Consider the following 15,398-nt stretch of genomic DNA (forward strand, 5'->3'; position numbering starts at 1 on the left):
TTCAAACTCCTTAGTTGCTCCCCAGCTTACTAGAGTGGACCTGGTCCTCTCCTCACTCTGCTGTTATATCTCCTCTCTAAACTGCAAGAATGAACTCTGCCTTAATCATACTGGTACTTCTGGTTTCCCCAGGACATGTGAGTGGCCCATCTCCCCACAGAATGACATAAGCAGTTTATGCAGCTTTTTCACTGCACTCTCTCTAGTGCCTAGCCATGTGCCTGCCACCAACAGATTGACTGAATGGAGGAGTACAGTCAGTTCTGCAAGGACACTCATGTTGAAAACACTAATGTCCTTCCCACTCAGTTGATATACTAAGGAGACCATTGAAGTCTTTTATGTAATTGTGTTGGCTTGTATGTAATTCCAGCTGTGAGAAACACTAGCTACTTTGACTGAACTGAGTTGTCTGTGAATATTGAATACATCTACACCTATGTCTCCTGGGATCAGTAAGCCACAGCTAACTGTCTCTGGTGTTTACAACTTTCCACTTGCTTTTCTGTACCTCTCCTTTGACCATGTTATGGACAGAATTGTAGCCGCCCTCTCTAAAATCCCTACATCAGAGGTCTATCCTCGGATGTAACTGTAATTGGAGACAGGGACTTCACAGAGATAAGTGAGATTAGATGATGACATGAATTGGAGGCCCCACCCAATAGGACTGGAGTCCTTACAAGCAGAGGAAGCTACCCCAGCTCTTTCAGTCCACACACAGAAGAAAGACCATCTGAGGACAAATGAATAAGCCCAGTTTGCAAGCCAGGCAGACTGTCCTTAGCAGAAACTGAATCTGGGACCCTCAGCCTCAGAACTATGAGAAAATCAATTTGTAGCTGATCCACCAATCTGTGGAATTTTGTTCTGGTTCCCCATGCAGGTGAATGAAAACCACCTGAGAATATCTCCTAAGTTCCAAGCCTGCTTCCATGGGCACCCAGTCTTGGAACCCAGCACCTTCCATCCTTTTCATTTGCCTCTTTCCTTTCAGCCCCTTTGAATTTTCCTCTCTGTTCTCTGCTCCTTTTTGCCCCTTTTTTTCACTTTTATGATAAAAATTTTGTCTTTCTTCACTCGTCTCTTCCTCTTTTACATACAGTACGCTGGAAACTTAAATAAAAGTAAATCTAAGTCCATTTTTAGGGTAAAGTGCCACATTTATTTCCTAACCATTTTACACGTATAAAATGGTGCTGTTCTTTTATGTTGGCTCCAATGTTTTTTCTTTTTAGTGTTGGGCTCTTAACTCCATTTTCTCATGGGTCCTTTCATTTTTATTTAACAACTTCTCATGTAGTAGTGAATTTTAGAAACAAGTACATTGGGTTATAGCAGAAATGACTGTCTTTTATCCTCATAGAAACTTAATGAGTTAGAAAAATATATGCTTCTACAGATGAACAACACTGAATTATTAGCTATAAACTACTGTGTGCTTCTTAACTTGCCTAATAGATTTCTTTCTTGTGCCTTCTGATATTAATTCTTACTTTAAAAAAACCAACTGTGATCTGGCCATATTCAAGGGAAGTTTTTGAGTGTGTGTGGATGTGGGGGTGGTGGTGGTGATATTTTCCTTGGCAAAATGAAATGAGGATATATGTCTTAGATAATTTAGATCCAAAAACTAGGACTGATAGTATTGAAACTTGAAATAGTATATCATTATTTTTTGGTTCAATAAATTGAGTTGACAATTATTTGATGCATGCTTCATTTTATTTTTAGGTCACATATGCATTAATTATTCAATAATACCAGTTGCAAATCACACAGGTCAACAGCAATTAAAAATAAAGTATGTCAATATATAAATAACCATTTTAAATATAGTACAAGAAGTTAGGCATTTATCAGATAGTACTTATAAAATTTACTCTATTCAGGCATGTAGAAATGATTACAGAAGACTTACTATTTCTCCAGTTGCTTCATGTATATTTGTCTTGCCTTGTTGATTGTGTGAGTTCTCTAAATCTGGGAAACATTCAAATGCACTCCCTGGTAAAGGAAGAGTTGACAATGTCAGGCAGGAGTCTGTGTCTTTAATTTATCCCTGCATGAATTAACAGGAAGGGCTTGGACATCTTAATCAGGGTTTGATATGATAATTTGAAAATTCCCTAGCAATGTGAGCTGAGTTTTCTACTGTTTCCCCTCCAGCTAGTTTACAAATTGGATGCAGTTAGAACTGACTTGTTCTGTTCAGAACACTTTGCTTTCTCACCATAACTCTGTGGACATCTGCAGGCTCCTTAGATGTGAACATGAGAAAGTCTTCTCTTAGGACACACAACCCCTAAAACTTTTTGAACGTGGTGCATTGAGAAATGATCTATTTAGCAGTTATAGATGACCAAGCAGGAGGGGAGGATGCCAGTAAACATGGTTAGTTTCATTAGTACAATTAACTGAATGGATGAAAAAATTAACAAACATTTCTTCATTTCCTTTCATGGTGTACATCAATTCTCAAAGGTCTTTAAACATCATTTCACCATTGGTAGAAAAAAATTAATGATTCCAACATAGAAGTAAGGAAAATCTTTAAACTTTCCTACTAAATTTAAACTTTGTCTTCAACTTGATTCTCGCAAGATAAATCACACTTCCCAACATGGCCCATTAGTCTCTAATAAAGAATCTCATTTCTCTTCTAAAACTGTTTTTTCTCAGAGTGAATTCTTTCCAAAGAAGGAGAGGGTAATAGAGAAAAATCTAACAGCTTAGACAAAAAACTAAGGCAAAGATATTAATATATACAGTAAGACACAGGAAGTTAAAATAAATTGCTGTTAAGGCACTATGCAAATCTAAGCTTTTTAGAAAATACATTAAATGTACTCATTACTTGTGAACATGATGATTGACCAGCTGTTAGATTAATTATAATTTGAGTAATTTGAGCAAAAGCTGACTGAAATGGAAAAACACAATAATTGGACTTATAAGAACTAACCTTAAGACGTGCTTAAATATTTTGGTGATATGCCACACTTTCAATAATATGGTGTCATTCAGAAAGCTTAAATTTTTGTCTGTAAAAGGTTTGATAAGACTGATTTCCCACATATGTTGAGTAGGAGAAATGAGAACACTTGTTTTCAACAACAACAAAATGAGCAGACTGCTGAGTTCTACAAAAGATGATTTGTTTTGTCTTCAAAATACAGTCAAGGGCAAAGGAAAACGCACTTGAAAAATGACGTGTACATTTTTAGCAGAAGTTATGACCACTCATATGATTCAACATAAATGTGTCATATCTACATAATAGCCTCATACTTGCTATTGTGCTAATTGAACTATGTACTTTTGATGTGTTCTCTACTCATGTTAAAGTGCTGGGAACAAATGATAGAAGCCAATGGTCACGTCAATTGGACACACTAGATAGCTTTCTTCTATGACTCTGAGTCAGTCTCCTCAGTGGATTACTAAACACATTCCAGAAATCTCATAAGTTACTACTGGTCTAAAAATGGATATAATTAAAGATGAGTAAACCTACCGCAGAGCTTGATGTAATCTTTAAGCTAATTAACACAAACTATTTACAACAGACTTTTATTCCACTTTTCTAAAGATTGCATATAAGTTACTACAAGTTCATAGGCCTTAGCATCACAAAAACTGACCACCTCCCCAACATATTAACAACAACAAAAAAAGATATTTGCATTGTAATAGATCAGGAAGTAGATCCAGTAACTATTGTTGTTAACTTTGAGTAGAGCCAGCCCAAGATGTGGCAATCCTTCATGAATTCCATTATTTTCAGGATTTACCAGTAGACACCTCTGGGTGTGGGTGTACTATAATTTACAACAAACCAAATGCTGCGATCTGATTACCCCAACTAGGTTGTTTTTATTGCTATGCTACCAGCTGCTTTCTGTGGTGGAGAGAGATGATTCATTCCTAAAATTCTCCTTTTGAGGTGTGACAAAGTAGTGTTGAATTCTAGAAAATAAGTTTCCTTTCCTCATTGTCTCCCAACATGCTCTTAACTCAGATTCTACTTTCCATAGAAAGACTTTCCATTCTCTGTGGGTTTAGTAAAAGACCTATGGAGTTGGTTCAGACATTGCTGGGTATTTATTCTATCTTTGCATTCATATCCAACCAGTATTTCTTATATGCCAGATACTGTGCTGAATGCTTTCTTCTCTCCTCTTCCATCCTTATAATCACTGCATGTATAATTCCTCCTTTTCCAGTTGGAGAAACTGAGGCTGAGGCTAATATAAACCCCCCATCACAAAGCAAAGCTGAGAATGAATGTGGGTTCTTGTTTCCTCCTGTCTTCTATTTTGATGCCACACAGAAGGTTACTAATCATTAAATTTTAGTTTCCACATTACTTCATCCTTGAAATTCTACATTGTATAGCTCAGAACCCAATTTTCCCTGTTTCCACTGAGGCAGCCCTGGGGGTGCTCTAGCTATAGAAAAGAGCAAATTGTCAGGTGTACATTTGGTTTGCTGAGCCTGAACATAGATGGTGTCTGAGTTTTGAGCTGGTGTGTATGAGAGATCCACCAACCACTGACCCAACCAGAGCTGGAAATCAATTATAGACATTTAGTTTGACTTGCTTGGGTCACGTTGTGCTTTCCAAAGTGGCATCTTTTGGTACACTGAATCATTTTTGTTCATTCTGATCTTCCACAAGTTAGAGAGTACCTTTCTTTCCATAATTACAACTAGAGTTATGCCTAGATGTGCTTTTATATCAGAATTAAAAATCAGTACACACACACACACAAACACACACTCCTTGCATCAAGGATCCAGAAAACAAATTTCAGGAATCAACAGTCACAAAACCTAGGACCCAAATTGCACCTGAGATACTTTACTTCATTGTAATTTGAGCTGACTTTATTTTGGAGTGGTTGAGAATATTACCCTTTTTCTTCCCTGTCAAGATTCAGGTGATGTATCACAGATCCCTAAAGCTATGTAGGAAACTCTCCCCTTCCCTCCATCTAGCTTCATCTCTGAGCATCTGTGACAGTCACGGCTGGGTTCAGTGAGAGTTTGCTTACTGTGTGCATGAGATCATGCCCTAAATAATTATGATGAGCACGCAGGGAAAATATGTGGTGAATATAATGTCAAGGAATCATGCAAATTTTATTATCCTCAGTGAAGTGGTGGCTGTTGGACAACTTGTCAGTATTTGCAACTTGAAGCCTAATTACCTTGATTTACTTGTAGTCCCATTCATCACCTTGCTGCCGTGCTGTTCCTGACAGCACTCCAGCATTTTACAAGAAAGGAATAATGCCGTGTAAATAATTTAAAAACAATAAATCATTCAGAGTGGCTTTAAACCAAAACCTAATGCAGTAGCTGGCTGAGTACTTGCTGTACTTGACAGGTAGCTGGCATGCACAATTCATCTAGATCTTAGAGGTATTTACTCTCAAAATCCACACATCCAAAATAGGCAGATTGCAGAGAAATGAGACCCAAAACCTCCTCTATCTTGACTATATCTTTTCAGCTTTTCGAGGTGGAATGGCAAAGGGGGAGATTAAAGTCTACATAAGATATTTCTACTTCAAACACAGATTTGCTGAGTTAGGTGAGGCTAATAGCTAATGAAGGCCGATTGTCCAAGCAGAGCCGGCCAGTGTCTGTCTAAGGTATACAGACCCACCTGGGGGGCTTCCTACTCCCACCCACCCCAGCCCAGAGCTGGAGGGAAGAAGAGTCTGGGAAGCTTGGGATGCAGGAAAAGCAGATAGGTAAGCAGCTCCTGAGGGCAGAACTCCTTTCTCTCTGGTCATTTTATTCACACAAAGCAGATAATGAAAAGCAAAAACCCCTGGAGAAAGCGGCTGCTTAGGAGAAAAGGTAGGACAATTTCCATTATGCCTGAGGGAGAGCTGGGGCTGCCAGCTGCTTCTGGACAATTGCGTTCCTACTGGGTGCCAAGCAGGTTATTATCTCTTAATCCTCACAACAATTCTCTGAGGTAGGTATGATTATCCCCTCTTATAGATAAGGACAAAACCTGAGTTAGAGTAAGTAATTTGCCTGAGATCACCAGCTAGGAAGTGACTATCAGGATTAAGTCTGAATCTGTCTGACTCAGGCACCGCACTCCTCCATTCCCTGCTTCGTCCCCACCCCCTCACCCAAAACTGATTTCTTCTTAACTTCATCTATGAATTCACTTGTGTTTTTGACCTTTTTGTTTGGTTTTATTTTTTTGAAGCAGGATCTTGCTATGTATTCCAAACTCACTATGTAGCCTAGCTGGGCTCAAACTCATGGCAAATCTTCCTGCCTCAGCCTCCCTGAAGCTGTGATTACAGGAGTTCGCCATCAGCCCCAGTTTTTTGACAGATTTTTGAGGCAGTCCTATGAATGCTCAGAATAGTGGGAACCCTGGGGGTGAATGGGGATCCTAAAAGTCATCTGGCCGGGCTGGGTCTGAAACATCACTTCTCTGCCTCCCAGAAGTGGTCTCTGAGAACCTGAATGAGCCCACGATAGGGCAGTAGGCCTCCATGCAGTCTGCTTGCTACAGGTGATGGCTTCATTTGCTCTCTGACATTGCTTTTGGCCCCTAGTATCACTGTCCCCCAAGTTCCCAGGCAGCTTGTTTCTCTTCTTCTGTATCTCTCTTTCTGGAGAGATGGCATCACATCTGTGAAAACCTCAAGGCTTTTGTTTGGATTCTCCTTCTGAAATATCAACATTTAAATACTGATTTCAACAGATCAGTGGTTCCCAAACCTTAGTCTGCCTGAGAATCACCCGAGGGCTTGCTGAAACACAAATTGTTGTCCCGTGAGCTAAAAATTCACCAGGTAATGCTTTGGCTCATGGTAGGCATTTAGTACATGTTAGTTCCTTTTTTATTTTAAATCTCTAATTTAAACTTTTTGAATTGAAGTGGATTTTGGAGTTTTGTTTCCACTTACAGCAACAGTTTCTTCCAATTAATGAGTTCAGAAAGAGGAAAATCAGGGAAGTTTTTACCTACTTATTTGTACTGTGTGAAGAAGCAAAAGGTAACATACTTGTGGCTGCTCATGTCTACAGAACAAGACAGGAAACTACAGCATATCTGTGGTTGTATGTTTGTAGAAAATGACTTATTTCAAAAGCTTTTGCAATTTTCTTGAGGAAAAGAGATTTATTGTTAAAGAAATAAGAGCAAATGGCAGCATGTCCCCGAGTAATCTGCGTGTAGCTTACTGGCACTCTTGAGTGGTCAATACCTTTGCAGGAGGTCAGGCACCAAGGAGAAAGAAGGGTGAAGGGACTTGGGAGGGCTTGTTGCCAAAGCTTTGCCTTCTGTGCCAAAGGTCACTGTGGAAGAAGGAACCCGGTGGGCTTTATCAGCTGCTTAGAGTTCTCAAAGTGCCTTCCCAGCTGGGATCTTGTTAGAAGGGCAAATTTCCTGGTCTTGCCCCAGACTTACTCAATCACAAACTTTGGGCAGGAGGCCCAGAAATCTGTTTTAGCAAGTCCTGCATGGAGCAGGAAAGTTGGAATATATTATCTTAGAGAAGTTATGCCAAAGAAAGTATCAAAGAGATTAGAAAGTGCACTGACCTGAGATTTTAGCTATGATTCTGGTCTACCACTCCCAGTAGAGCCTTTTATAAGGACAATTAAAACTAGTATCAGGATATGAAGAAAGCTCCAGATAACTTTTCTCTGGACAGTGGCAATTTTCAAGCTTGACTTTACAGTGGAATCATGGGGGTGCTCTAAAATATCATTCTGATTTTTTTTTTTTACCACAATAGTAATACAATTAGACATCACTTAATGATAGGGATTCTGTATGTTCTAAGAAATGTATTAGGTCATTCTGTGATCAGGTGAACATTGTAGAGTGTACTTACATAAATCTAGGTGGTATAGCCCACTACACACCCATGTTATACGGCGTGCATCTGTTTGGTATAGCCCATTGCTTCTAGGGCCATGATGAGCAAATCAACATAGAGTTAAATCAAGCTGAAGAGAAAATGATGCAGTCAAGAGGTGAGAGATATGAAGGCGCTGCCAGTGTATCAGGGCATAATGTTTTTCAGTCAACTTTTTTTTATAAGTAGGAATACACTGAAGATTAAAATATATTAAATGTATAAACCAGTAGCATAGCTGTTAGTATTATCAAATAATATGTAGTGTGCATAACTGTATCAGTATACTGTTATACAAGTGGCAGTGGAGTATGTCTGTTGATGTGAGATTCACCGCATACACATTGTGCTCGGGTGTTATGATGACTGTGACATCTCCAGGTGATAGGGATACTTCACCTCCATTCAAACCTTAGAGAACCACATCCTGTATGTGGCCTCTTTCTGCCCAGAATGTTGTTAAGGTGGTAATGACCACTCCAGGCCACCTCGTAGTTATTCTTATTTCTCTGTCCTGAGATGGTACCCCGAGCTCTTATATTTTTAAGAGTTCTTCAGTTGATCTACTGTAGTGGCCAAAGAGGAGAATCACTATGTTGAGGCTTAAAGATTGGAACATCAAAAACTTTTAACTATCCTGAAAGAAAGTTACTGATGTTTCCTTCAAGAACAAATAAGTACTCTATGATAACAATCATGCAGCTGAGTAATCCTAGATCTTGTTACAGAGAGGGGGAATCTCCAGGCTACAAGGCACTTTGTTGTCCCCCCTACGACCCATTACTCACCTTTTACCTGGCTGTTGGGCCCACAGAAAAGTAGAAATGTGCACACTTAAACAGAGCCCATTGCCCTATTTGCAGCTATCCTCTGTGTGAGGGAGAAACAGTAAAGGGCATGGAAAGAATTTTGGCTTCAGAGTGAGAAAATCTACATTAGAACACCTGCCTTCCCATTAACAAGCTCCATAATCGAGTCAAATAACCTAAATGCTCTGCACCTGTTCCCTTATCTGTACTGCTCAGTAAGCTTCCTCCCAGCTCTGAAATAAAAGCTGTGCTCCTAGTTCTTTTGTTTCATGCTAAGTGGCTATTTGTATATTTATATATTATTAAGAAACCATGAAGTCTACTGCATCACAGATCTTGATCACCACTTCTTATTCCTTTAGATTTTTATTAAAGTTAACTCTCAGTTTTCAGTAAAATAGACTGATGTTCTAAGAGAAATCCAGAAATTGCCAGAATTATGCTCACCCTGTGAACTTAGAGGATCCACTTTATCTTTCCAACTGTAAAAACCACAAAAGCCAGTAGGAATAATTCATTAAGTTCTTTCTAAAATTAAATTTTTGTGAAATAAATAGAATTGTCCATAGAAAGTGAGACATTCCTTAAGGTGTGTTTTTAGACTACTGCTGGATGTCTTACATTTGATTTCATGACTGTTTTTTTTTTTACCATACAGCCAACTTAGAAGACTGAGAAGGGGTTGGCTACAGTACATTCCTTTCCTCTCATAAACGATGCTGCAGATAATATGTGATTCTGAAAGGTACCATATGAAGCGTATCACACAATTATTACACTCCATTCATCATGGTTGACTTCGACCGCTGGGTTTGGAAATCAAGCAAGGATCAGATTTTAAATGGAGTACTTAAGGGAGGAGACAGATATGGCCTCTATCTTTATTACCCTGCTATTCCATCCCTCCTGCATGGAATATTGTAAATATTCCTTCTGCCATAGCATAAAAGATCTTTCTTTCTTTTTCCATCTCTTCTCCTCTCCCCTTTCTTCCCTCTTTCTCTCATACTCTAATGTATTTCCAACTGCTAACCCAGAGGAGCTCATTTCAAAATTTCTTGTGAGTTTTCATTTTTGGTGACAGATTAATAAATGTCAATTTTCATTCATGTTATTTTGACAAACTGTGAAACATATATGTATATATGTACATAATTTCAGCCCACTTAGTGAAGCATTTATTTACTTCTCTCTAAACAAATCAAGGAAGGCCTTGAAGGTAGCCACATTGTCCTATATGAGAGGGTGAAAAGGGAAGTATTAGACCAGAGGAAATGAGATCTCCACTAGATAAAGGTGCATAATACCTTCTAATTAGCATGAAAAAATAACTAATTGTTCTCAAGAAAGACAGATTTATTGGCTAGATCTCAAGAGAAATGCTTTATATAATTGGCAGATAAGATTGAAAGATGCTATTGCAATTAGGCAAGCAGAGCCTACATTATACCTCTGTCCTTTTGATCTATGTAGCTTGTGAAGAATATTTTTTGTGTTATAATAGTTATTTAAAACAACATATGGAAACATACAGTGAATTTAGACATACAAATTTTAATTGTTGTATCACAAAGGTTTAAATCAAGTTTTTAAAAAATCACATTAATCACAATAAAATATTAATATTATTTATTAGTGAGAGCAAAATTATTTCAACCACTGATAACTAACACTTGTTTAAAACATGGATTGTGTTTTATCTCATCTTTTTCAGTTTCCATCTTATGTATATTTATAGAGCATTGTGTTGCATATAATCTATAATCTGTATTGACATTTCATGTTAAAATATATTGACATTTCATGCTTGCAGTGGAAGGCTAACTTTCCAGGGGACAATCACAATCTGTGATAGAAATTAGTAGCAAGAAAGTTTCTACATGTATGAATTAGGGTTTGGGGGCCATCCAGGTGCAAAGGCAGCTATGATCCCAACCACACTCAATGCCTACAAATCCTGTTGAAGTTTTAATAAGAAGATGATTGTTTTTATTCAACAAGGGAGATGAAAACTTTACACCAAGACAAGTTCTCCTACTAAGAATTGTGAAATATTTCAAATACATACTGAGAGTAGGATTAGCAGAATTTCATGGTATCAATAAGGCTTGGAAAGTTGGATGCCTATCCCAATGTATTTTGTGTCTACTGGTAATCATTCATACATTCTGCATGCCTTTCTTCCATCCCATCTGGATGTTAACCAAAAAAATTTTCAGATGTGAGAAATTAAAAAAAAACAACAAAGAAAAAAGAACAAATCAAAAGGTAGGTAGGAGGATGAAGAATTAATAAGACTGACTTTAAAAGATACAGAGACTAGAAGGTAAGGGGAAATCTAGTCCCTATATCTTTTAAAATCAACCTTATTAATAAAAAAAATCATTTGAGCTCACACTCCCATAATTTATATATCATTTATAAATTATATAGGTACCACTGTAGAATATATAATTATCAGCAATATATATTAAAACAATTCAAAATATTTTATATTGGTTTATAGCATATTCAGTGGGACATGTTCCTTGTGAGGGTCAGAAATGTCTCTTTCATCAGGAGATGTAATTCTTGTTCAGTCGGTAGTTTTTGAGCTCCTATTATCTCTTAGGTATTATGCTGAGCTCTCTAGGTGATAGGGAATGTGGGATTGTCATATCTTATCTTATGTGTGCTGAGTGCTTCGGAAAAGACACAGCCTAGACATGATAGCAGCTGTTGAGCTTGTGTACGGATATGACTCAACACAGGCTGTGATGGTTATCTTCTCATCCTCCATCCAGAAAGTACTGTCTTCCTGCCACTAAAGGAGGCAATAAGCCAAATGCTGTTAGAAAAGTTTGGAAATCATATGTATCATCTGTTTGTTTATGTACCATATATATGTTTATATACTAAATTTAAAGTGTTTCATTAATATCAATAATAGGCATTATCAATGAATATGTTATAAATGAGGAATTTATAGTATAAGCCTATTAGATCTCAATTTTAATTAAAATTACTGAATGTAATGCATATAAATTATTAATATTTTCAGGTAAGAAGGCTGAATAGAATTCAAATAGAATTCATATAGAATTCAGTTTATTTAAGAACTTGCTATATGTCAAACGCTGTGAACTTTCTCATTTAATTTTTTAAAACATCTCATAAGGTAAGTACTTTTATTTCTCCAAGGTTACAAATAAGAGATCATGCTTAGGAGTGATTTTGTGCTTTTTCTAGGATGATATAGAAGGGCAGATCCAGTATTCAATCCGGTGTTCAAGGCAGGGCCCTTGGAGACAATTCTGGATTTTCTTGCTTCTTTACTAATATGGGTGTTCCAGTTCTTCGTTGAGATTAAAATCAACAAGACTTAAACACCATTTAAGGGAGCATGTTCAGATAAGTCACTTGTAAATAAGCATTTTTGTGATTTTCTGTATTATGAATTAATGATAACTTAGGCTATCAACTCTGCCAAATTTTAATATACTTTTGATACTGATTTTATAACAGTTACACACTTGGTCTTAAAAAAATGTGAGTGGGTAATTGTTAAAAACATGAAATGCAACCAGCCAGGCTAGAAGACTAATTGCTTAAGCCTTTCCTGGTATTACATACATTGTCCTTATAGAAACCCTTACTGCAAAATATCTAAACAGAGCTGAAGTTCTATTACAGATTAATCTATTGTTTTTCTGGTGAAGGACTCAATGTTTGCTTTAAGAGTAGCAACATTCTCCTTCTTTCTGTCTTATATCTCCTTTTCTATGTCAGTGTCTCTTTCACCTAAACTCCAGAGGAAGCCCCTTAAAATACTTTAATGGAAAAACTAGAAACTTCAAGGTCACACTCCGTGTAACAGACCCTTGTTCTTGGAAGCCTTGGCCTTAGATCATGAGGTTGCCCCTGAACTCAGTCCACTTCCATGGTAAGACCCTAACATGTCAGCTAAGCTGCGTAATGTGTGTTTCTGAGGCACAGTTCTAATGAAGACAACCATATGTGGATGATAGATAGATTTTGAGCAGAAACTGAGAGACAAGTTGAAAGCTTCATAGTATTTCCAGAATCATTATATAATTCTTGACTGTTATTACTTCACTATCAGACTTGTGCCAGATGCTAGTTGTTTAAATATGAGTAGTTTTCTATGTAGAAGAGAAAAGTAGCTATATATAGCAAGTATTTACATTTTATAATGTGGGGGAAATATACATTAAGGAAGTAACTGGCCTTTGCAGACAGATGTTCTATTATTTATATTACTATGAATTTTACTGCCCTAAAGATGTGACAATGCTTCTCTGACTCTGCCATGTAAAATAATTTTGGAAAGAAATTTGTCTATTTTATTGAATCAAAGACTATTTACTAACTCTGTTGATAATATACTATTTTTTTTAACAATAGCCTCTTATGTTAGCAGATAAGTAAACAGTTTCATTATGGGAAAGTAAAGTAGTGCAAGAAACCAATTGTCTAAGCAATGTATATTAAAGAACAGAAAACAAAAAAGAGAAAGAAATATTTTATGAGTTAATTGTATATTAGTGAAAATTAGATTTTCATTAAGAAAAAAATCTAGTTAAGTATAAATTTTTACATCAGGTTATAGTACATTCAACTGTATAACTTAAAGCTAAAGTATTACAAATAATTGTCTTTTTAAAAAGTACTATTAGAAGTAAAAACTCCTCCATTTGAAATGACATGATTGTCCAGATGGATAATCTTAATGAATTCACTAAAACACTATTACAATTAATGGACAACTCCAACCAGATTGTGAAATGAAAGAGTCAAACATCAATTGTATTTCTATATTCTTGCAACAAGCAATAAAAAATCTCACTCACAATGACATTAAATTGAATACTTTGAAAGTAAAGATCTAAGTATATAGAAATACATTCCTTTGCTCATGAATTGAAACACCTACTATTGTTATGACGGCAAAATTCCCCAAATTGATTTATAGATTTAATACTAACCCTATCAGAGTCCTAGCTGGCTGTTTTATAGACGCTGACCCTAAAATGTGCATGGAATCTGAAGGAACCTAGATTAGACAAAGCAATTTTGTGAAAGAACAATGTTGGAGAACTTGTACTTCTCAATTTCCAAAGTTACCACAGAACAATAGTAATCAAGACAGTGTAGTTAGTACTGATCTCTATCTCTGTCTATCTGTCTTTCTCTATCTAATTGAGGGTTCAGAAATAAACCCATATGTTATGGCCAATTGATTTTCCATAAGGGTGTCAGGCCATTCAAAGAAGAAAAAGTTATCTCAATAAATAGTTCTGGAATAAATGAAAAGCCACAGGAAAAAGAATGGATCACTCTTTCACACATTTATAAAAATTAACTCAAAATGTATCAAGGAAGTAAATGTCAAAAATATAACTATGTAACTCTTAAAGAAAACAGAAGGATAAATGTTCATGACTTTGGATTTTGCAATGGTTTCCTAAATGTTACCAAGAGCATGAACATCAGAAGAAAAAATAAAGATTGAGTGAGTGGACTTTATCAAAATTGAAAACTGGTGCTTCAAAGGACACTAAGAAAAAAGTTAAAAGTCAACCCTCAAAATGAAAGAAATTATTTTCGAAGTGTATCTGAAAAGAGATTGTACTTAGAATTCAATAATAAAAAGATAACCCAGTTAAAAAATAAGCAAATATATAAAGATATATACTTCTCTTAAAAAGAAATGTGTACTAATGGCATGTAGGCACACAAAAAGATGCCTAATATTTTAGAAATTAGGGAAATGTAAACCTAAACCACAATAAGATACCACTCTGCATTCAGTAGGATGGCTATAATTATAATTTCAAACCATAACAAGTTGACAAAAATGTGAACAATCCAAAAAACCCTTATACACTGCTGCTGGAAATATAAAATAGCCCAGCTACTGTGGAAAGCAGTATGGTAGTTCCTCAAAAAGTTAAACATGGATTTGGCCCAGGATTTCTACTCCTAGATTTACACCAAGGGAAGTGGAAAATGTGCCCCCATGTAATAGTGAAAAGACAGAAGCAATCCAAATTTCCATCAACTGATGAATAGATAAATGAAATGTGATATTGTCTGTATAATGAAATATTATTCAATCAAAAAACAGATATGAAATGCTGACAAATGCTACAACATGGATGGATCTTTAAAATATTATACTGAGAAAGAATTCAGTTATAAAACACATATTATGAGATTCCACTTATGTACAATGTTCAGAATAGGCAAATAGAAAGCAGATTAGTGATTGCCTAGGGCTGGGGACAGGAGCCTGGATGTCTTGAAGGTGGTAAATAAAGGCTTTCTTTTGACATTAATAAAGGGTTCTAAAGCTGATTATGTTGCTTGGTTGCACAAGACTGTGAGTATACAAAAACCATTGAGTTATAAACTCTGAATTTGTGAATATGTAAAATATATTTCAATAGCATTGTTACCAATAAAAACATTTCTGAAGCAACAGTTACTTTAGAAATACTTTCAGTTACTTTTAATATTAACTATCCAGCCCTTTTAGCAGGTAGCTTCCAGTTATCCCTGCATAAAAATAGGTAAAATTTAGACTGCTTCTGAAGTGAATTTTATATGGTGCAGATGATAAATGCCTAGTGCACTTCCAAAATGTAGATTCATTTAAACTTGGTTTGTCACTTACTAGCCCTGT

Source organism: Heterocephalus glaber, unplaced genomic scaffold, assembly GCF_053883595.1.
Source record: "Heterocephalus glaber isolate CG9 unplaced genomic scaffold, H.glaber_assembly_v1.0 deba00001454, whole genome shotgun sequence".
Lineage (NCBI taxonomy): Eukaryota > Metazoa > Chordata > Mammalia > Rodentia > Bathyergidae > Heterocephalus > Heterocephalus glaber.